The following is a 25,440-nucleotide window of genomic DNA, read 5'->3' on the forward strand; positions in this document are numbered from 1 at the left end:
AAAGGTGTATTTAAAATCCCTAAAACGGGTTATATTACAACAGAAAGTTTTCTGAATCAATATTTCATCATCAGTGTTATCACAGGTTTACATGTTTCAAGCCACCAAAATGTTGTTTTAAAATTGTGAAGGTTACATTATATTATAAATTTTTTAAGGGATGTTAAATATATTCCCAGATTAACTCCTGGCATCACATGACATCGACCATATTGGTTGGAATATTTAAAGGTAGGACCTCACATGGCAGAGTTCAGATGACAACTCGTTGTCATTGAGCCCATTGAGAACGAGTTGTCATCTAATCTCTGCCATGTGAGGTCCTACCTTTAAATATTTCAACCAATTTGGTTGATATCATGTGATGCTAGGAGTTAATCTGGGAATATTTTTAACATCCCTTAAAAATTTTATAATATAATGTAACATTCACAATTTAAAAAAAACTTAAGGGTTTTTACCCGTATATTTTGGTGGCTTAAAACATGTAAACATGTGATAACATTGATGATGGAATATTGATTCCGAAAACGTCCTGTTGGTTTTATTTTTCTATTTACTTAAAAGCAGAACCAGCATGTATTCGGAATCAGTATTTCATCATCAATGTTTTTTTTTAATTTTTTAAGTTTTTATTTTTTGTGATTTATGGTATACAGCCAGTTACAGGAATTTTTTCATTGTAATATTTTTATTCAGTATTTATTATATTAATTTATTATAAGATACTCGTTTAGCTTATTAATGCTAACAGTTGTGGCACATTTTGGCAAATAGCCTCTTTTTTGTACATTAAAGCATAAATAAATTCATTTGTATATACTGTACTTTGTATTATTTGTAACCTAAAAATAAGGAGCTTTGTAAAATTTTTGTTACGGATCATTTACAAAAACTAATTTATACCGGTTTTAAACCCAATGGGCATTAATGCCAAATTTTTAGTTTGGTGATAATTTGGCAAGCATAGCGATTCAATGTAAGTCAACCTGAAACGATTAATAGGGTGATTCATTATTATCTCAACTATAACTAAAAACATTGACGTCAAAAATATGCTTAAAAAAGCGAGCTAATTCTTTTAAGTAAAAAGGTCGATAAAAAACAACCAGAAAAGTAGAAAGGTATCAATGTGCTACATATTATTAACCTGAAACTTACAACTAAAATTTTCCAAGAACAAATAAATTAGCTCATAAATTTCGCACGCGAGCAACAAGGTTTTCGTTCTTGAACTAACCCATCACATTCTTCATAAAACAGGTTACACAGAAAACATTAAAATACAATAAACCCGCATTCCTGTGTTATATCGAACTGAAGAATGCGTTTGACAAAGTAAGACTTAAAGATATAATACAACTATTATACATAAAAACTGATCCAGCTGCTGGCTATTATAAAAACAATAAACTTATCTATAGAACCTATATATACAGGCAATGGAATAAGAAAAGGAGATTCACTAAGCCCTATACTATTCAATCTAATGATGGATGCAGTCATAAAAAGCGTCAATAAAGGAGACCAATAAAGAAGAAGAATATTGTTTAAAGATTACTTTCCTGCAACTTATTTATTGTTGTTCGACATTGTTCACACTATTTACTTCTCCCAAAGCCCATGTTTTTAAATAATTTTTATTGTTATATTTGCCATCTTCAGAATTCTCGACATTACTCTTGTTTTTAGCATTTTTTCCAGTACCAAAAAACTTGTTTTAATGCTATATTATAATGTAATAGCGATATAGATGTCATCAAATTATATAAGTGAAGGAAAACAATCGTATAATTAATCTGACTATAACATTTCCTGTGAAATTCAAAAGTAAATAATAGAAATAATTGCTTCTCCGAATCTCAAGATGATATAGTTTTCTACAAATCCTTTTTATTTATTTATTTGGTCATTCATTTTGTCACAAATAGGTAGTTACGGTTCAAAGTTTCATTTACGATTACATTTCCACATATAATCAAAATTTTCTGATAAAGTCAATACTAGATTCAAGTGTTAAAATCGGACAATCTAAAGATTTGAGTCGAGAGAGGTCTAATTTTATTAATACATGTACGTAGTTTTTTGTTGTTGTTTTTTACAGTAGTTTTTACATTAGTTGTATGTCATAAATGTATTTTGTATTGGTTATGTGTCATAAAACGAAGAGAAGAAAAGAAGAAAACAGAGCAATATTTATTATAACTTCTATAATGTACATATATAATACATAATTATAATTATTATAATTTCTAATTTCTTTATAACTGCGTTATAAAGAAAAAACCCTTGGTATAATATAAGGCCACAAAGAAGAACAGTTTAAAGGAGAAAGGAGCTTAAAATATGATACAAAACAAACTGATTCAACGTGTTCGTAAAAATGATCGTAGAACATTTAAAGATTACGAAAAATATAATTTTTATTATTAGAAAATATTATAATAACTTGACATAAATTTTAACTTAAAATTCATACTGTATTTTCATATCTGAACTAGTTTACATAACAACAACAAACAAGTCACATGAGTAGTTTGTTTTTATTTATAAACGTCTAACTTATTCAATAAATCAATTCAAAATGCACTACAAACTTGAATTTTTTAACTATTCATCACTGTGTTGGAAACTTGCCCGCATGTGAAATTGCTAACAGTTCAGACATTAAAGTGATAGCAGGAAACGATTTATATAGGAAAACAATAGGATGTGAACAGAGTATAACTGCCACTAAGTTATGGTAGTACCAGCTATCTAAGAGACTCATTAATATTCAGCTCAGCAGGGTGCTATTGTTCGAGATCTGGGATTCCATAAACAAGGGATCATTTTATAAAACAGGTGGATCCCTTGTTTATGTAATTCCACACCTCGAACAATAGCTCTCCGTTGAGCTGAATATTAATACCGAATATTCCAAGAACTCTTGTTTTGGCAAAAAATACAATTAAAAGGATTAAGTTTTCACTCTAATGGCATATAAAACAACATAATGTTACTCTACATCCCACCAGACTGAAAACAATGGGAACCTTCTCTGGTTATACCTCCGAGGCTTCTACAATTTGCAAGCCATACGGATGCTGAGACTAAGGAAGATGAGGGAATTTTACAATTTATAATTCACGTCCCATCTGCTCAGCGCGGTGAAGTTCCAACGAGAATGATTCCCTTTGTACTCCAATCAGAGTAAACATAAACGATTAAAAGGCTGGTAAACTTCGCTCAAAACAGAACTGGAGTTTCTAGTTAAAACTTGGTTGCTCCTTTGGAGTCTCGTACCAGACTGACTAGAAAGTTTTTTTCAGAACTGATATAAATATAAACTACTGAAAATGAAAAAATGTTTGATGTATAAAATCCCAGCTTGATAGAATTCCTGAATCTTGCCGAGCTTTCAGACGAACAGCGATGCATTTTGTATCTCTAATATTAAAATATGTCTAGACAAAGTGAACTTTAAAGCAACAGTGCAATTTAATGTCAAGTTTTAGTTTGGTGCTTAATTTATCGTTTTCCAGCTGCGGATGGTAGGGTTTGAACAAAATGTTGACTGAGTTCAGGGAGAAGCTTTAAATTTTAGTAATGCTCATTATAATAAGGAAGAAATACTTTTTTGCCTTTAGCTTCCTTTGTACAATTAGGCCTAGGGAAAGAGTGGAGCAGAATAATATCAAATCTAGATATCGAAATCTAGAAATCTAGATACGATAAAACAAAATATCTTTCATTTTGGTTATCACTGTGTTAAACTACTATACGTACTATGGCTACTATACGTACTATGGCCAAGACTCGCATCCAAGAACGAACAACATTTTCAGGAACGATCTTTTAGGAAATCGAGGAAAAACTCCAGAAATGGTTCTAAGTAAAAGATCCTTAACTAAAAGCCGAGAAAAACGTGACAAATAACACGTACATCTCAGGATAAAAATAAGCGGTAAAAACAACTAAACCAAGTTACAATTTTGGTTAAAAACTCTTTAGACGTATAAAAATAATAGTATTCATACCTTTTATTTTCGTTATTAGTGTGCCAAAACGGGTATTATATAAATATTTGTGAATCGAAAAATCAACAACATTTTCGGAGACGATTTTTTAGATCACCCGAAGAATGGACATCTGTTTAAAAATCCGAGAAAATCATGGCAGAAAACACGTACACCACTTTAAAAATGGGTCATTTTTGATGTCGGAAATTTTCTAAACCTGTTGTCCGATTTAAGTGATTTTTTATATGTTATAGCCTTATTCTTTAATAATATCGCTGTAATGATATTGTTGTTAGACAGATGAACTGTCATTGTATACTGGGTGTAGCAATCCCACTGTATTTTTTCTTAAACATCGCAACAACCTGTGGAATATTTTGGCATTTATAAAATACTGAAATTACAATCCAACTGTAGCTTCAGGATTTCTTAACATTTTGCTTTTTTATTAATTCGCTTGTGCTGGACTCTGGACAATAAAAAAGTTAAATACATACTTTAACAACTAGCATGTTTTACAACATGTTTTTTAATGTTGTTCTGAAGCTATTTTCTTGTGGCATTTTTGCAATTAGCTATTTTTAATGGGAAATAAGCCACAATTTTACTAAAAAAATGATTTTATTAACTTTTCGACGTCCAAATCGACAACGGCATAGTTTAATAAACAGGCCTAAAGTATGCTATGAGAAATTAACAATTTATAATGTCAAATTGTTAACGGTCAAAAAGTGTCTGGTGAGTTGTGAAAATTAGTTGATTTATTATTTAAATCTTCAGTAATTGTTTTGAACTAACCTAGACATAGACGAACCTGCAATAATTATAGGAGACCTAAATGCAAGATCTCCAAATTGGAATGATAGAGCTACGAACAGAAACGGACGGATACTAAACCACTATATAGAAAACAGCGAAGACACAGAGGCAATGGGACCAATAGAACCAGCCCACTATCCAACTAACGGACTTCCAACACACATAGACATACCTAGTAGTAGCAAGAAGCATGGACATTCAAACCGAACTACAGACAATTAGAGAAGGAAACACAGATCACAACCCAATAGTACTGGAATTAGGCACATGGGTAGAAGAAACCATCACAAAAAGAACTAAAAAGAAGACAAAATGGACCAACTTTAAAAGACTAGTGAGTCAAGGGATAAATGCCATCCCAGTAATAAATAGTCCAGAAGAAATAGAGATAAAAGTGCTAGAACTAGAAAGAATAATACAAGACGCACTCAGAAACAGCACTACAGAAGAGGAAGTCGAAATAAAAACGGGAAGGTTCAAAGACATAACACAAGACATAAAAGACTTGATTCGGGAAAAGAACAGAGCCAGACAAAGAGCCAGAAGAATCGGACACCAAATGGACAAAAACAGAGCAAATCGACTAATAAGAGAAGTTAAAGAAGCTCTAAGAGAACACCGTAGCGTAACATGGAATAATTACATCCAAGAAATGGACGAACAAGGGCCAAATATGAAAAACATCTGGAGGTTACAAAGAATACTCAGAAACGACAGAAAACCCATCCCTCCACTACACGGTGTAAGAGGTATACTATAGAAGAAAAAGCAGAGGTGGTGAAGTCCACACTCGAAAGGAAATGTACACTAAATTACCACGTTAACGAGGATGTGGATTTCATTGCTGAAGTAGAAAATCAAAGAAACAGGCCAGAAAACCCGGTAGAAGAAGATATCCCCTCAACATCACCTGCAGAGATTAACGAACACATAGAAAATGTTCACCGAAAAAAGCACCAGGCCCAGACAACATAACAAACAGAGCCTTAAAATATCTACCGGCGAGAGCTATACCTAACAAACATAATAAATGGCATACTACGATACAAAAAATTCCCGAATTAGTGGAAAGAGGCCTATGTCATAATGATACCAAAACCTGGCAAAGATAATACATTTCCGCAAAACTATAGGCCGATAAGCTTGCTCCCTGCAATCAGCAAAATAGTCGAGAGAATAATACTAAGCCGACTACAAGCTGAGACGAACAGGCTAGAAATCATCCCAGAAGCACAGTTCGGCTTTAGAGCAGAACACTCCAGCGAGTTACAAGTACTCAGACTAACAGAGTACATAGCAGCTGGATTTAACGACAAACAATACACAGGTGCAGCATTCCTGGACGTGAGCAAAGCTTTCGATAGAGTGTGGCATAAAGGCCTAATATACAAAATGAGAGAGTATGGATACAGTGAGGCAATGACGAGACTGATTCGTTCGAACCTACGCGGACGCAGGTTCAGAGTTCGGATAGGACAAGTCCTGTCAGAGCTCGGAACCCCTGAAGCAGGGGTGCCACAGGGAGCAGTACTGTCGCCTTGCCTGTATTCAATATACACTGCAGACATACCAAGAACACCTGGTACAATGTTAAGCCTTTATGCAGACGACACAGCAATAGCGGCCAAACACAGAAATATCGACATAACAGTGAACAACCTACAAACAGCACTAGAAGACATCGAAGAATGGTGCATTAAATGGAAAATCGCCATCAGTTCTGAGAAAACACAAGCGGTAATGTTTAAGAAAAGAAGAGAACGGCCAGAAGAACAACTGACGGTATTAAATAACCCCATCGAGTGGAAAGACAACGCAAAATACCTAGGCGTAATAATGGATAAAGGCCTCACATTCCAAAAACACGCAGAGGCCACAGTACAAAAAGCAAATGCTGCTAAAGCGTCAATAAGAGGTTTAATGGGCAGAAAAAGCAAATTAAAAACAAAAACAAAGATAAGACTTATAAACAGCATAATAATCCCGATACTGACATACGCATCTCTCGCATGGGGGCAAGTATGCAATACAACAAAGAAGAAAATCCAAGCGGCACACAACAACAGCCTAAGGGAAGCAATAAACGTACCTAAATACGTAGCAGAGAGACATCTATTCAGAGATCTAAAACAAATAAGAGCCATCGACACCATGAAAGAAAGAGCCAGGATAAAATTCCCAGAATTAGAAAAGGGGGGGGGAAAGGGATGGCCTGGAGCATTGGAGCGGGGTGGAGTGACTCCTGCCATAGGCACGGGTTAAAACACTTCGCTCCAATGAATTGTTACACCCGAACGTGTACAAAACGTGTTTTGTTAAACGTGTGTTAAAAAGGGTGAACAAGTCTCACGGGTCGGGTTTAATCAATATGCTTGCTTGCTTGCTTGAACTATAACCGAATATTTACAACAGATAAATCTTCGGACTTTGAATTGGCCACCGCATAGTCCAGATCTTATCCCGATCGAACATTTGTGGGACATAATTATGGCACAAGACTACAACAGCAGTTGCCACCTCCTAAAATATTTCAAAATGTTGAAACAGCAGCTCTCGCTTGACATGATATTGATCGAGACCAAATAGCAAACCTCATTTTCAATATAAAAGTAGGTACATATCTCTTTTATTATCAAACACAAGCGAATGAATAAAAAAACAAAATTTTACGAAAATCTAAGCCAATTGAGTTTTAATTTCAATATTTTATAAATGCCTGAATATTCCACAGGGTGTTCCTAGCTTTGAGAAAAAACACAGTATGATTGTTACACCCGGTATACAGAGACATTTACCTCTCTAGCAACAACATTATTACAGCGGTATTCTTAAAGAATCAGGCTATAACATAGTAAAAAATCACTCAAATTGAACAACAGGGTTAGGAAATTCGAGACATCAAAAATGTTCCAATTTTAAGGAGGTGCGTTAATTTCTTGGAGAAGTGTAATATTATTCAGTATAATAGGAAAAATTTATCAGCGACAAATATTACGAAAAAGTAAAAAAATACATGATAAAAGTTAAAAAACGGGAGGAACAAAATAAAAACCTTAGGTTTATTATTTAGGATGAAATCATTTAGAGGAGTAATTTAAAACATTGTGAACCATAATTTCATTATTAAACATTCGTCTTGTCATCAAAACCAAAAGAGAATTAATACTTTTAAGTATTTAAATTTAAACCCTCCCAAGTTCATTGAAGATGGACTGATAAGTCCAAAAACGTTCGCGTTCATTCTGAACAAAAATTAACTATTTTAATCCATTTGGATTTTTTAATTTAATTTTCAATCAAATATATATCTAATTATAACTATAGTTTTCACTTCATTTGAAAGTTTTACAAAAGAGAAAATTTTTATGTAGAAACACATTAGAATAGAAATTGTAAAAAAAAGAGAATATTAAAAAATAAAAATATGATAACAAAGAATATATAATAAATTTAATACATGTAGGTATAAAATGACACAAAAAAGAACACTTTTCAATCATTAAAAAAAATCATTTAATTTATGAAGTAAATTCTTTAATACTAATTTTTGAATATTTTTTAAACGGACATGAAACTCGAGATTTTATTGAAATAATATTTATTTTCGTTATGGATGGATTTTCGAAAAAAAAAATAAGAAATAAATAGAAGAAAAACAACCTAAGTAAAAAAAAACTTAAGACCAAAAAATTGAAAATTTATTTATATTGGTGATTTTTTCGAGCACATTTTGGAAAATCTTTATTAAGACAATTTAAAGTTTATTTATAAAAACTTTTCGAAAAATTAATTTTTTTTATAATTAAAATTATTTAAATTTTCAAGTGCTTCCATAAGATAGAAAGTAAAGACAAATACTTGGTTTTCAGTATTTAATTAAAAAAAAATACTAGTTCAAATTTTTAAAATTTAATTATTAAAATTTAAATGCATATTAACGATAATATTGATAAAAAAATCATATTGTTACAAATGTAAATATTACAAAATAAAAGTATGATATCAATGAATATAAATAAATTTTGAGTAAATATATAAAAAGACCCTTTTTAAAATTTGAAAAAAGAACTTCATACTTCGTAAGATTTATGAAGTAAATTCTTGAATAAAAAATAATGATTTCCGTTCTGGATGGATTTTCGAAAAAAAAAAAACATAAAAAAGCTGACATGCTTCCAAAAAGGTATTAAGACTAAAAAATTGAAAATGTATTTATATTTTTGATTATTTCGAACACTAATTTTATTTTCAAAATGTTTGTGCTTCCATACTATAAAAAGTGGAGACAGACTGTTTTGAGTATTTAATTAAAAAAAAATAAAAGTATTTTTTCAAATTTTTAAAAATTACAAAAAAGTTTATACAAAATTATTTAATACATAAATAAAGAAAATAAAATATAATTACCTTTGATGGTGATATTAACGACAAAAAGAATTTTGCAAAGTTTCGCCTTATAAGGAACTATAAGGATATATGACATTAAAGGAGCGTGTGTGACGCTTTCGAACACTTCAAAATAACTCTGAACTGCTTCTGATGAGATTTCAAACATAAATGAGAATAAGAAAGTTTAGTCTTCCCATTTATTTTTGTCGCAGCTTCCGAAACATCAACACTAGATTGTCGATTATTAAGCGCGACAAAAATAGACACAAAAATATTGAGTAGGGACAGTGCATAATATATCGTCGACCATTGTGCCGACGTGATATATGCCTAGATGCATTAACACCCTTGAAATTAATAAAAGGGGGTGGAGCTTTGGAGAAATATTAATTAATAATAAAGTTTCGCAATATTGAAGATTATCAGCAATAACCAGTACGCACTGATTACTTCTTTTCTTACCAATACTTCCTAGACCTGGGCGCATCTGTAAAAATATTAATATATTTGGATGTTGAGAGCTGACTCACATTTTTTTGCAGAAATTGCTTTGAAATAAATCATATAATAATAATTAAGTTATCCTCCCACTCAAAAAGGTCCGGAACATTGTTTAAATAATCAAAATGTCAAAAAATGAAGGAAAAATTCGATTTTTGCATTTTAATTTTTTCAACCATAGCAGACAGAAAGTTGTTTTTTTTACATGTAGAAGAATACTGTACCTCTCATTTGCAATTTGCAAAATTAAAATCGGTTAACTACTACCGCGTCACGAATTTTTTTAAGTAAACATTAATTTTTGGTGCTACGCGCAGGACAGCGGATACGTTTGCTCTGATTGGATATTCCAATGACCCTTGATAATGATTGATGAATTTTAATTTTTAGTACATTTCGATTTAAATAAATAAATTTGTTTATTGCAAAATAAAAACACATACTATGTCCTTTGAAATAATACTTTTTTTAGCAAAAACTTTCTTTGTTCATATATTTTAACTTAGAGAATAAAAGTTTATTATTTATAAACATATGCAATTGTTTAAACAATATTTCACAAACAATACTCAAATTAGTTTGATTTTTGTGGAATTAAAATATTAAAATACAACAAAATACAGAGTTAGAAAATAATATATTAGATAAAGATTCGAAGAAATTTTGGTGGAAATCAACTTGTGTAAATCGAACACCGCTGTCCTGTGCGTAGCACCAAAAATTAATGTTTATTTAAAAAAAAATCTGACGCCGTGGTAGTTAACCGATTTTAATTTTGCGACTTGCAAATGGTTAAGTATTCTTCTATATGCAAAAAAAAATTCAACTTCCTATCTGCTTTAGTTTCAGTCCTGCAACATTTTGAAAAAATGAATTTTTTTTGCTGACAATCGTACTGGGACTGAAAAATGTAAAATCCGGGAAAAACTAGGAATGATAATAAATCCTATACAGATGAAAAATACCCGAGAAGAATGCTAGAAAACCAAATGGGACATTACAGCGCTCCAAGATACTAGATCAAAAATCGAAAGAAATTGAGAAACTATAACAAAAATAAATTGGAAACTAGTCCATTCTTTCACGGTTTTTGCTCTAAATTTTAAAGAACCGCTTGGATTGACATGAAATTTGGCATACGCATAGCTTACATGTCAAAGAAAAAAAGTGATATTGTGCCGACGTGTGCTTTTGCCCTGGGGGTGACTTTCACCCCCTCTTGGGGGTGAAAAAATATATGTCCAAAACAACTCCGGAAATGGGTAAACTGACTAATTTTAAGTAACTTTTGTTCTATAGAGCTTTTTCGCCAAGTCAACACTTTTCGAGTTATTTGCGAGTGAATATGTTCATTTTTCAACAAAATAACCACATTTTTAGACGGTTTTTCGCAAATAACTCAAAAAGTAAGTATTTTGTCGAAAAAATCGTTCTCAGCAAAAATATAGCCTATAAAAAAGTAAAAAAAATGGTGTACGCGTTAGGTCTCTGGATCTCGTAGAACCAGAGTTATAGCCAATGAAATACCAAAAGATATATACCAATGAGATACCAAAAGTCTCGAAATACAAAAAAAGTCAGATTTGCTTTTCTGAATATCATGTATTTTTTTGTTTTTCTGTTAGACAAAAATTGATCAAGATTTGGTGTTTCTAAATTTGCATACATTCGTGATCAGTGACTCGTTCAACCCCTTTTAACTACAGCCGTTTCAATAATAAGGACTTGAACCTATGAAACTTACAGATCATATAAACAATATATACACGAGTCAAGAAACTTGTGAAGTCGTTACGATTAAGTTCATTTAAGATACTAATTAGGGGGTGATTTTCTCGATTTTTTTACCAAAACCAAAAGGGACTAACTTTATTTTGAGCGTAACTTGTTTAATTTTGATGCTAGAAATTTTTTTTATAAAACAAAAATGACGCTTTTTTTAAACACTTTAAATAAGTTTAAATGAGTTTTCCCCGAAATGTGCTTCATTTTTGGTTATTTCACGTTAAAGTATTCCACTTGGAATTTGACGAATATGAACCTATATTTCATTAGCTATAACTCTGCTTCTACTAAATAAATAAACGTGATATATTCACTATTTTTTAAAATTTTTTATAGGCTATATTTTTGCTAAGAATACTTTTTCGGCAAAATACTTAGAATTTGAGTTATTTGCGAAAAACCGTCTAAAAGCGTGGTTATTTTGTTGAAAAAATGAACATATTCACTGCCAAATAACTCGAAAAGTATTGACTTAGTGAAAAAACTCTATAGAACAAAAGTTACTTTAAATTAGCCAGTTTACCCATTTCCTGACTTTGTTTGGACGAATATTTTTTAACCCCCAAGAGGGGGGTGAAAACCACCCCCAGGGCAAAAGCACATATCGGCACAATATCACTTTTTTTCTTTGACTTGTTAGCTGTGTGTATGCCAAATTTCATGTCAATCCAAGCGGTTCTTTAAAATTTAAAGGTTTTGCAATATTTTACCGTTAATGAATGGACTAAAGATAAAAGTGGGTATACGGTATTAGCCGGTATACAGTGTGAAACTGTCCGGAACATCGTCATTCATGTTTTTTTAATTTCATCACAACTTTCGAGTGTAACAAATAAAGGAAAAAATTAAATATAATATCATTTTAGTTTGACAAATCGAATTTAGAATTCTTTATTAAATGTTAATTTAACTTAATGGTGGTATCGACTACAATATCTCTACATTTTATCAGATTTAAATGAACTTTTTACAGCCACTATGAATACAGCCAACAGAATTGAGAAATTAACTTTTAAGATTGTAGATAATTATTGGATTGTACGATAATTTTACATAATGTGACATTTCCTGCAATCTTTTATGTGGCTTTATAGTATTTACCGATTTGCAAAAGCTATTAAAATATTTAATTTACACTATAATTGTTTAGGTAGACATACAGGAATTGTTTCAAAACGATTTATTTTTGCACTCACGCTTCAAAGTAAAATCGACACAGCATAAGGACACGTTCACATGACAAGCGCGTTTTCAAAACACGCGATTTCAACTACATTCATTTTATTTGAGACCGTTCACATGCTAACCCGCGTTAGAAAATATCGGACAATATACTCAAACCGGACCAGTGAAAACGGAAGATATTTCTCTTTCTGTACAGGAAAGATTTTTCGTCGCATTTATAGACCATGAGAAAGCTTTCGACAAAGTTTAACATAACATTCTCATGGAATGTCTAAAGCGAAAAGGACTCGTCAAAACACACACGCAGAGGATAGCGACGAATTGCAATGGTTATAACCTAATCATCGTTATTAGAGTAAGCACTAGAATAAGAAAAAATACAGGAAAAACAATTTTATGAAATTTTTTTAAGAAATAATGCAGAGTTTAACAACAACTGTAAATGTTTTCAATGATCTTTGTAAGTCTGTAAGTGTATCAAATTGATGGAATTTAAAGATTGCTAAAATTTGCTGCCATGACCAATGTAGTCTGAGTTTACTATGTAACAAGTAATTCGAATTGGTATGTGAGTTATTTTATATCTTAAAATGTTTTGTAAGGAAATCTGTAAAATTCCACTAAGAGCTTGCCAAAAATTAAATTAATATCCTAAAATAACAATATGTAGTAAAAACTTTTGATTCACGTCCAAGTTTTACTTCAAGGGAACAATAAGAGTCGAATTAGTCCAAGGGCCAGGACTTGTTTTGTTGCCTTTGGTGTCTTACCATCGATTTTTCGAAGGGGTTTCATCTCCACTGTTTCGAGCAATCTTTTTGTCCTCTCTGATGTGTCGGGTCGTGCTTCTGCCGCATATGTCATTATTGGTCTGATGACTGTTTGTAAATTCTGCCTTTCATTTCTTTTCACTTGATCTTCCACTTCTGTTTCGAGCCTTCCGCAGACAGATAGTGCCTAGATATTTAAACTCCATCACAATTTACATGTTATTGGATTTGTTGTTAGAACCATGCAATTTGTCTTTTTTGAAGAAATTAATATATTAAATTTTCTGACGGTTATGTTAAATTGGTGCAGCATACGTTGTAGTAGATCATCTTCATTTTGAGAGATTAGTATTGCATCGTCTGCAGAACAGATTATTTTAAGTTGTTTTTATCCCATTTGGTATTGTTTTTTAGTTGTTACTTTTTTATTATTTCATCCATTATCAGGTTGAACAATAAAGAACTCAAGGAATCCTCATGTCTTATCTCATTGCCAGCTTCAATTGGGTCAGTTAGTTCATCTTCTACTGTTACTTTGTACTCTATTATGTTGTTCTGGTAGATGTTCTCGATCGTTAATTACAGTTAATTATAATTATTTAAACAGTTACATCATTTATAAAAAATACCTGTCACTTCCGATGCTTTTGCATGTACTTCCGATGCTTTTGCATTGGAAGTGACAGGTATTTGTACTAATACTCTCTAAAACTCCCACGAAACCTCTGGCCTCTGAACTAAATATATTATTATTTAAACAAATGCTTTTTTATGAACTGATATATGTTTTTCGGTTCAGCTTGATGGACGACAGCCTTAAAATTATGAATAAACAATGTACGATTCTGTGAAAAAAAGTCATATCCGTATAAACAAATAAAACGCCAGGTCGTCCTGTTAACGACTTTAATCTTGGAAAGCCCCAGCTAATTATATTGTCAGATCACCTTATACGATATTATAATTATTGTTCTTTTCTATAATAGTGCAGTCACTGAAGATAAAGATCAATTATTACCTCCGATTTCGTTGAACCTCCATAGATTTTCATGAAAATTAGTGAGTGGTTAGAGCAGCGGTTCTCAACCTTTTTTACTCAGCGACGCACTAACGTACTCCTTAAAGATTCGCGACACCCTTATATGTACAAATTTTTGATAGTGGTATAGGATATTGATTATGTATTTTATAAAGGAACTACAACGTTAACAGGGTTTTATGGTTTCATATAGTCAATGGACCTCTATATTTGAAAAAACCGCGGAGTGCTACCATTTAAATTGGTGCGTTTTTGAGAAAGATGTGAATTAGTCCCTAGGCACAGGACGAATTATGGTGAGTTCTATACACATTTAGTGCAAACACGTCTATAGGAAAATTATACCAGGTTAAATTTACTATCGAAATATCACATTTTAAAGTCAAGAACATGTTTTTTACAAAAATATATCCAAAAGAAAAGCAAGAAAAAAAAACATGAAAGATAAAAATTTTGTTTTTTGTCCCATAACTTTTTTCCACGGGGATATAGGTATAGGCATTGCGTCACAGAAAAAAACTTCCATCCTTCTTCTTTAAAACGGCGTTCAGTAGAAGTCCCTGTGATTTCCAATTTCAAAATATGATTTTTCAAATCTAGCCACTCACAGCGATTTTGGGATATTTTCCTTGTTACTTCGCAAACATTGTTCTGTAACTTTTTTCTACGCATTTCTAGGTATACGCAATGGTACATTTAGTAGAAAGAGAAGTCAATTAACTTTAAAATGTTCTATCGTAGAAGTCCGTATGGCTATATTTAAGCAAGATGTGGCTTTCAAAATTTTATACTTTTAATGATTTTTGATATATTTTACGATTATTTTTAAATTTCTCATTATAACTTTTTTTATTGTATATTTGGGTATATGTATTGTGTAATAGAAAGGAAAGCTCATTTTCTTTACTTTAAAATGGTGTACTGTAAAAAAATTCTAGGACTATTTTTAAACAAGATATGCTTTTTCAAAGTGACATATACACATGCAATAGTTGGAACCATATGGAAAACTTTTTTAGTATTAATTTTATGGAAAAAAGTTATTCTTTATAAAATGCCGTGCCTAGTCTGAAACCTAAAATGCGATCATCAGATATAAAATTTTATTAACAGTGTACGAGGTATGTTAAAAAATATTAATTTGCTCAGGAGTAAAGTACCTTTATATGTCACAATATCGAAAAATATTATTAAGAAAAATTATTTGGAATTAAAAATTATATAATATGCAATTATATTCTTCTAATTGAAAAAAAAATAAAAAATTTTAAATTTTTTTCAAATTACGGATACTCTTGGATATCCTGCGGATATCTTGTTTAAAAATAGTCCTAGATTTTTTTGGAATACACCATTTTAAAGTAAAGAAAATATGCTGTTTTCTGTTATACAATGTATATCCCTATATGTACAAGAAAAAAAGTCAAATTGAGAAATTTAAAAAATAATAAAAAATATCAAAAATCATTAAAAGTATGAAACCTTGAAAAAGCAGAACTTGCTTCAAAATAGTCAAGCAACCTTATACAATATACCATTTTAAAGGTAATTGACTCCTATTTCTAATAAATGTACTATTGCATATACCTAGAAATGCGTAAAAAAAAGTTACAGAACAATGTTTGCGAAATAATGGGGAAAATGGTCCAAAAATGCTGTGAGCGGCGCATTTTGAAAAATCCTATTTCGGAAAATATAAATCCTAGAGACTTCTACTAAACGTAATTTTAAAGAGAAAAATGTTGTTAATTTCTTCTGAATGAACTAGAATGTCTATACATATATCCCCGTGAAAAAAGTTATGGGGCAAAAAAACAAAATTGCTTTCTTTCGTGTGTTTTTTGCTTTTCTTTTGAATATATTTTTGTAAATAAAAATATTTTGACTTTAAAATGTAATATTTCGATAGTAAATTTAATCTGGAACAATTTTCCTGTAGAAGTCTTTAAAAAGTACATAGCACTCACCCTAATTCACCCTGTGTCTAGGGACTAATTCATCCATTTTTCAAAAACGCACCCATTTAAATGACTATATGAGACAATAAAATCCCGTTAATGTTGTAGTTCCTTTTAGCTCTCTTATTTTGAACATAATCAATAGCCTAGTAGGTAAGTACAGATGAATATATTAAGCATATTATTTTTTATTTCGTAAGAACATAACAAGAACAATATGCATTATTGGTGTATTATAACAAGTAAAAAAATATAAATAAAAATATCATATTCGTAAATCTCGCGACACACCTGATAGGTTCTTCCGGCACACCAGTGTGTCGCGACACGGTGGTTGAGAACCGCTGGGTTAGAGGATACCTCAAGAAACAAAAGTGACAAGTGGTGCCAACTTGAGCTTTTACCCTGGATGCCACTCCTCGAAGGTGAAAATTATTTTATTAAAAATAACCCCACAAATCCATAGAGGAGGGATAAATTTTAAGTAAAATATGCATGTTTTAAAACGGTTTTTCACAAATACCTCAAAAACTATAAGTTTTTACAAAAAGTTGATAAGCTAAAAAATTGAAGCTAATAAAAAATCGAATTGAAAAACCCTTACTTGAAAAACCTTTTAATATGAATTTAAAGTGAGTTATAGGTAGTTGAACGTATATTTTTTTTCGGCGAGTACCCAAATCTAAGTCATCATCATCATCATTCAATCCGGATCTATCTACTGCTGGATATAGGTCTCCCTCAGTCTTTTCCATGCATTTCTGTTTTGTGTTGTTTGCATCCAATTTTTGTCAATCCGTTTTATGCCATCAGGCCATCTGGTTGGCGGACGACCTCTACTCCGATATGCTTCTTGTCTTGTTCCCCAGTGTATTATTCGCTGTGCCCATCTGTTATCCGACATTCTAGCTATGTGTCCAGCCCAGTTCCACCTTAGGGTCATAATTCTTTCTATGGCATCCGTCACTCCTGTTCTCCGTCTTATCTCCCTGTTCGTAATTCTATCCCTACGAGAAATGCTCAACATTGAGCGTTCCATGGCTCTTTGGGTAACACAAATTTTATTTCTTACTTTCTTGGTTATTGTTAAAATTTCTGCACCATATTATGTAAGTACAGTGGAACCTCGATAAGTCGGCCCCCGATAACCCGGAAGTCCGGCTAACCCGGACCGATTTTCATCGGACAGACATTTCAACAATAAAAATTTATGTATTATGTTAAAACATTTTATCTGCAGCCGCTTCTAGAATGTCTTAAAAATATCGAATTTCATTGATAAAACTTCCCTTCAATCATAATATAATATTTGAGAGATAATGGGTATCTGTGTAATTTGAACTATATGATAGTAAAAATGACTCATGCACACGGCGGCGGCAGAGCGACATTCATTATCGCAAACAATAGGCACCTGTTATTCCTTTATTTATTTTCAACTGTCTTTTAAAAAATTGTTTTTTAAACAATGGTCTTTTAAACAATGAAAGAGTCACTGTTCTTAAATTACATAAGCAGACCAGACGAAATTATTGACACAACCAAACTGATTGAGTTTTTTTACCTAGAAATTAATAATACTCTATATTGTCTATACTAAACTCTATACAACCATACGTAACTGTGCATGTATATTTCATATTATTTTGCTTATAAGGGACTTTATCTATAAGTATACCGTATTTTATTAATTTTTACCATGCTCTCCGGCTAACTCGGATTTTCGATAACCCGGATCGGCCGCGGTCCCGATTAATCCGAGTTATCGAGGTTCCACTGTACTGGCAACACACACTGAGCAAAGACTTTTCTTTTGAGACACATAGGCAAATCTCAGTATTCAAGCTTAAATAATGGGAAAACGATGCATTTTATATCATATACTTACTTACCACTTGTCAAAGTACTCAGAAATACCTAACAAATGAGCTCCAGAAGAAGTTGATAGTATCAAAATTTATGCTCCAAATATTTTTAAAAATTTATGCACCAAAAATTTTTTTTTAAAATGTTGTTTTTTTTAGAATAACTCCGTTGACTTTTTTATCAGTTGCATCAAAAAACAATTTAAAAGGTAATTTCCAGGACTATAAAATCGTGTTAAATTTAATTTTTTAAACCTCTTATTTTTTTTTAAGATAAAGGTAAAGATAAAGGTTTAGGTAAAGATAAAGGTAAAGATAAAAATTTTAAAGATAAAGATAAAGGTTAAAGGCAGTTACAGTTGTTGCAGTAAAATTTAAGCTTTAAACGTTTCTATCTCGGTTATATTTTACTCTACAAAAAATACCGTATATCGAGTTTTGTATGCGTTTTAAACCGGTCAAGATATTTAGGGTCATTACATATGCTAAAGTAAAGAAAGTCTTATAAGGGCTACTATAAATAATTATTTTAATTTTTGTTGAAATATCGTAAATTTTATTCTTCATTTTTTTCCTAAAAAATTCGAAAATATCCTCTTATTTTCATCATAACTTGCTTAATTTTGGTCCTATTAACTTCTTCCCAAGCTCATTTGATAGGTATTCTAGAGTAGTTTAGAAAACGTTTAGTAGGTACATCTCATAAAATGCATTGTTTTTCCGATATATGCGTATAAAATGCATTGGGTTTTAATACCTAGATTTGAGCTCACGCCGAAAAAATAAAGTATACATTCAATTACCTATACTTAACTCACTTTGAATTAATATTAAAATGTTTTCCAAGCAAGGCATTTTTTCGCTTTTTAATTGGCTTTAATTTTGGTATTGGTATTTTTTTAAACTTAAGTAGTGTATGACTTGAGTTATTTATGAAAAACTGCCTTAAAACATGCATTTTTCACGAAAAATTAAAATTTTTGATCTTTCTTAACTCAAAAAGTATTGATTCATTTTAATTTAGAGTTTATCCCTCCATCGATTTATGTAATCATTTTTAATAAAACCCAGGGCAAAAGCGCAAGTTGGCACCATGTCACCTTTCTTCCTTGAGGTATCCTCTAACTACTTACCAATTTTCATGCAAATCTATAGAGGTTCAACGAAATCGGAGGTAATAGCTTATATCGTTGATTGGATACACGGATTCGTGTATTCAATCAACGCTTATATCTATCTTCAGTGACTGCACTATAGTCGATAGACACACTCCTTTATTTCAACCTTGTTTTGCATTCCCTGTAACAATTATCCAATTAACAAAGACATGATATATTTTTTCCATGTTTATGTAGGTATATAATATATAAACTAAGTGATGGTCAATATTCACTTCTCCGTATTCTTGTAGCCATATGTACCTGCAATACATTAGATTAAAGTTCAATGTATTCATCATTTAATTGACGATATAAGGTTATTACTTTTTGATAGTTATGTTGTTTTCTAACACATCTCATCTTTAACTCCATCTTTAAAAGCATAGTGCTCTACAGATACGAAACATGACAACTTACTAAATCCCTGGAACGGCGCCTACTTGCATTGGAAATGAACTTCTGGAGAAGATCAGCTAGAAAATCAAGGCTTGAAAGAATACAAAATGACCAAATCAGACATATAATGGGAGTCAAGTCAACCATCATATAGTCTGTTCGCTAAACTCAGACGCAACTTTCTAGATATTTTAGTCGGTAATTTTGCCAATTTTATAAAAATTGGCAAAAAATAATTAATAAATAGTTAATAATCACTAAATAGTTAGTAATTTTGCCAATTTTTGCAAAATCGGCAAAAAACAAAAAAATTATCGACTAAAATATCTAGCCAGTTGCGTCTGAGTTTAGCGAACCGACTATAGACGAAATTCAAAGGACCCAACTGGTCTGGTATGGTCATATATAAATAATGGACGACGACAGGCTGCTGAAACAAATTCTAAAATAAAGCCAAGGGAAAGAAGGAAGAGAGGAAGGCCGAAACAATCCTGGCTAGACGGTATTCAGAAGGCAATGTCGGAAAGCGATCTTCAACCTTTCGAATGAAACGACCAACGAAGCTGGAAACTGGGAACCAACCAAAAGGCGACGAACGCTATAAATAACCGGGATAATCATAATATTGTTTTCTTTCAGGTCTATTATTTTCTATGTTTATCTATAGTAGGTATGGGGATTGGTATTAAAAACCAAAGGCGTTGTTGTAGATGGAGAAGATACCCAAGTATCATAGAAAACTTGTATTGGAAACAGAAAGCAGTTGTACGAGTCGCTGGGAGATTAACAGACGAATATTTCATTTAAAGAGGTGTCAGACAGGGGTGCCTTCTATCCCCGCTGTTATTAGTGTTATTTAATGTCTACTTGGATATAATTCTCAAATAGGGCCTTCAAGAGTTGATGAATTGCATATCTCGTCTGAATAATATTATTAAGTAGAAAATACTAGTGGCTTAACACTGTTTTTGGAGACTACTGTATCATCCCACATTTTTGTCAAATCTATTATTATCGCTTTACTCAATGTTAACTTTGTGATGACATATATATTGATGTATAAAGAGGCTTAATGATCATGTAACTGTGTAATATGCTCCCAATGATCAGCTGAAGGTCACTATTGTGTTCGTTTTGTCAATAAAAAAAATACAGTAATCGAACAAATGAACACTATTATTAATCCCTTTTATTACTTAAAAAAAGTCTGCTTTAGTTTCACGTGCAGAAAAATATGTTAAGAGATGTTGGATTATTAAATAATTGAGAGAAATAGCTAATATAACACGTAATATACCAGAATTTTTTATATACAAAAAAGAAAACAATAGATCGACATTTGCACACATAAGAAAAAAAATGATGACAGAAAAGGATTATAGGAATGAATGAAGTGAGATAAGAGGAAAAAAAGAGGAAGAATACGGAAAAGTATAAAAAAGCCTAACAGCTGTTAAGTAATAATAATAACAGTGACATAGTAATAGTAACGAGTCAAACAAGAGAAATTTAAAAACGTGTATACAGTTTTAAAGAATGGAAAACTTGAATGGAAAACTTACTTTTTGTTGATGACTAAATGACATGTCTAAGGGCCACAATACAATAATATTAAAACTTACTGTAAAACTGATCCAGAAATATAGATGGTGACAAGCTGTTGATACAATAGGGAATAGCCAATGAGAGTGATTGTCTCATGCAATTTTAACAATTCCTAGAAAATGTGTTAAAAAATTTGTACTATCAACAAAAGATAGAACGAATATCAACAAAACAAGAGCTTTCAACAAAAACTCATGTTTCTAGACATACACATACATACGTTTAAAATATCAAAAAAACAAAAGATTTCAACAAAAAATCATATTCCTAGACATAGATACGTTTAAAACAAACAACATAAAAAGTATGGAATAATACCATTTTATCTCTAACTGAATAAAAACAATCTGATTAAATTTGTAAACATTATCGAGATTAAAAACACATTACCGAAAGGGATGTATAAATTAAAAATATTTACATTTGACAGACAGGCAGACAATTTAAAAAAAGTATTCTAGTGCAGAAAAAAATAATTACAAATTGTAAGTTAAAAGTCATAGTTTCTAGCAGCATTCATTCGAGTTTTAAACGCACTTGTAGATAAGTTTTTCGTTAAAATTACGTTACGTTAAATAGGTTATAATATAGATATTATTTGCTGTGTTTATCTGACCCCCACGAAAAACGGGCACCCCACAAAATGGGTCATTTTTGATGACTCGTATTTCTTAAACCAGTTATCGATTTAAGTGATTTTTTAATATGTTATAGACTTATTCTTTAACAATATCGCTGTAATAATATTGTTGCTACACATGTAAATTTTCATTGTATACCGGGTGTACCAATCAAACTGTGTTTATTCTCAAAGTTCAAAACATCCTGTAGAATATTCTAGCATTTATAAAATACTGAAATTAAAACCCAACTATAGCCTCAGGTTTTCTTAACATTCTGTTTTTTCATTCATTCGCTTATGTTGGATAATTAAAAAGTTAGGTACTTTAACAACTAGTCATGTTCTTCATCAGAATAGAATAGAATAGAATAGAAATATGCTTTATTGTCATGAAAAATTTAACAATTTTATAGACAAAGCTTACAAGAATCATAAAAATAAGAACAATAACAAATACAATTTACTAAAATGATATAAATCGTCTACATAAATAAAAATAATGAAGATAAACAAAAAAACAGTAACAACCTATTGCAAAATTTAAAAAAAAAATTTTGCAAATTGCATAATCTACCTTAAGAAATTTAATAAGTTAAGTTAAGCTGCTGCATATGACACTCAAATATAGATTAAGATTATACTTATAAATAAGAATACTGTACTTTCTTAGTTATTGGTTAAGAAACTCTGCTGTTGAATAATATGGTCTTTCAGATAAATAGGCTTTAGTCATTTTACGGAACTTGGAGAAAGATGTTGCAGATTTAAGTTGTAGAGGGAGATGGTTGTAAAGTTTTTTCGCAGAATATAATATAGATTTCTTTACTAACTCACTGGACGGGATCGGTAAATAGATGTCAAAGGTAGAATTTCTGGTGGAATAGTCATGTCTAGGTCTTGCTGGAAAGACATGTAGATGTTTACGAATTAAGCAAACAGTTTCTAAAATATATAAAGAAGGTAGTGTTAGAATCCTGTGATCTTTGAAGTAGCTTCTGCAATGTGTTGTTCTTCTGAGGCCAAACAGATATCTTATTGCTCTTTTTTGTAATTTAAAAATAACATCAGATTGGGCAGCCGTACCAGAACCCCAAAAAGGGAGACCATATCGAAGATGTGACTCGAACAAAGAAAAATATGTTATTTTGGAAGAGGCTAAATTCATTTCCTTTGAAACAGATCTTATTGCAAAGCAAGCTGAGGATAGTTTCTTGCTTAACACATCAATATGAAGGGACCATTTCAGATTGCTATCTAAAAATATACCAAGAAACTTTACAGAATCAACGATACTGATCTGGCTGTTATGAAGAGGTAAGGGTTGAAGAGCTCCTTTATAGGACAATGCTACTGTTTTATCTACATTAAAAGAGAGTAAATTTGAATCGGACCAAGATTTTATTGTAAGCAGATCAGAAGTTATAGTAGCATGAAGAGTTGCGATATTTGAGTTGCTCCAAGTGATACTGGTATCATCAGCAAAAAGAAAAACTTTGCCATCGATTTTTAAGCTAGTGATGTCATTAATAAAGATAAGGAAAAGTAGAGGACCCAATACTGAACCTTGTGGTACCCCACATACAACATTTTTGAGACTAGAGTCTGTATCATTTGCTCTAACCAGTTGTTTCCTATTATCCAAGTAAGATTGAAACCAGTTCGAAGAAATACCTCGAATTCCGTAGAAATCTAGTTTTTTTACCAAAATGTCGTGATTCACACAATCAAAAGCTTTGGCATAATCACAAAAAACAGTGGCAGTGTGCAGATTATTGTTTAATGCTTGATAAACCTCATGTAGTACAGAAAACATGGCATCTGTGGTACATTTATTATTTAAAAAGCCGAACTGATTTTGTGATAAAATATTGTTATCAACGAGAAAGGACATAAGTCGGGCTTTTATGAGTCTCTCAATAATTTTGGAGAGTACCGGTAGTAATGCAATAGGTCTATAATTGCAGGCATTTGATTTTTCACCACCCTTATGAAGAGGAATAATGATGGCCGTCTTTAGGCACTCTGGAAATTTACCTTTCTCAAAAGAATCATTAATTAGAGAGATGAGGACTCCCAACACACTGTCTGGGAGATTTGAGAAAATTTTTATGGCTAGTCCATCGGTACTACACGAAGATTTGCTTTTGATATTATTGATTGTCTGAATCAGTTCAGATTTATCAACCGGTCTTATAAAGAATGAATTCGAGACCTTTCCTGAATTAGGGAGATAGGAAATGGGATCTTGTTGTGACACAATAGTTGATGTTATATTTTTACTCACATTAACAAAGTATTCATTTAGATTTTCTGGGTCTGGAAGGGAAAATGTTTGAGCTGTGTGAGTTTTATTACGAAGATCGTTTATTATGGACCAAGTTTCTTTTGCAACACTTTTAGAGCTTCTCAGACGATTTTGATAGTACAATTTTTTAGCTGATTTTATAAGTTTTAAATAGATCGCTCTGTACTTGGTGATATATTCAGTAACAGAGACGTTGGTAGTAAATTTCTTGATATACAGTAGTGAACGCATATTTTTGGCTGATATGCGGACACCTTTGGTAGTCCAGGGTTTGTGATGTTTTGGCTTAATTGTGATTAAAGGAAATGCTTTATTGAAGATACAGACAAGCTTATTCAAAAAGTCACTGAAATTATTATCGACGTTCATAGAAGGAAAGGGCCACTCAGAGGTTAAGCATAAATTTTGGAATTTACGAAAATTCCGAGCCGAAAAAATCCTGCCTAACCGTCGAGTTTTCGAAGAGTGCTTGCTAAAGATGTTAAACTTCGTATAAACCGCTTCATGATCAGATAGTCCCGCATTAACAGTTGTAGAGCAGACATCACGGGGTGAGAAATCTGAGACAATATAATCAATTATGGTAGATGAAGTTTTTGTAATCCTTGTAGGAGAATCAATGTGCATTGTTAGACCATACGATTCAAATATGTTGACCAGGGATATTTGTGTAGCACAAGCAGCAGCATAATTAATGTTAAAGTCCCCGCATAAAATTTTTCTGCTTTTATGGGGCAGGTCATCTAACAAATTAAGCAGGTTCTGAAAAAATAGTTCCACGGAAGAGTTAGGTGATCTATAAATGCAAATAATATAAAGATTAAAGTTCTTACTGTAAACTAAGGAAAACTCAAAGAATGCTTCGCTTAATAGAAAATCATATTTTGTTACCAGAGAAAAATAATTACTTGTAGAAAGAATCAGGGTGCCTCCATGCGCTGAACTTTGACGATCGTACCTAGCAATAGTGGAATATTTTTCTACAAAAAAAGGCTCGTTGACTTCAAGCCAGTGCTCAGTAACCGCAACTATCGGAGGAA

The 25,440-nt window shown here is 31.7% G+C and overlaps 1 protein-coding gene across 4 annotated transcripts in view; it reads right to left on the reverse strand.

Annotated features, from left to right (window-relative positions):
• LOC126889985 (UNC93-like protein) overlaps nt 1-25,440 on the reverse strand; it is a 398,517-nt gene that overhangs the window by 164,141 nt on the left and 208,936 nt on the right. Inside the window, exon 1 of one of the 4 annotated variants that reach the window (XM_050658778.1) lies at nt 9,228-9,390. The exons of the other annotated variants lie outside the window; for them this stretch is intronic. The gene's annotated coding sequence lies outside the window, so the exon portion shown is untranslated. Of the gene's footprint in view, nt 1-9,227; nt 9,391-25,440 lie in introns of those variants that run through there. 4 annotated transcript variants of the gene reach the window in all.

This window comes from Diabrotica virgifera, chromosome 8 (genome assembly GCF_917563875.1).
Source record: "Diabrotica virgifera virgifera chromosome 8, PGI_DIABVI_V3a".
Classification (NCBI taxonomy): Eukaryota; Metazoa; Arthropoda; class Insecta; order Coleoptera; family Chrysomelidae; genus Diabrotica; species Diabrotica virgifera.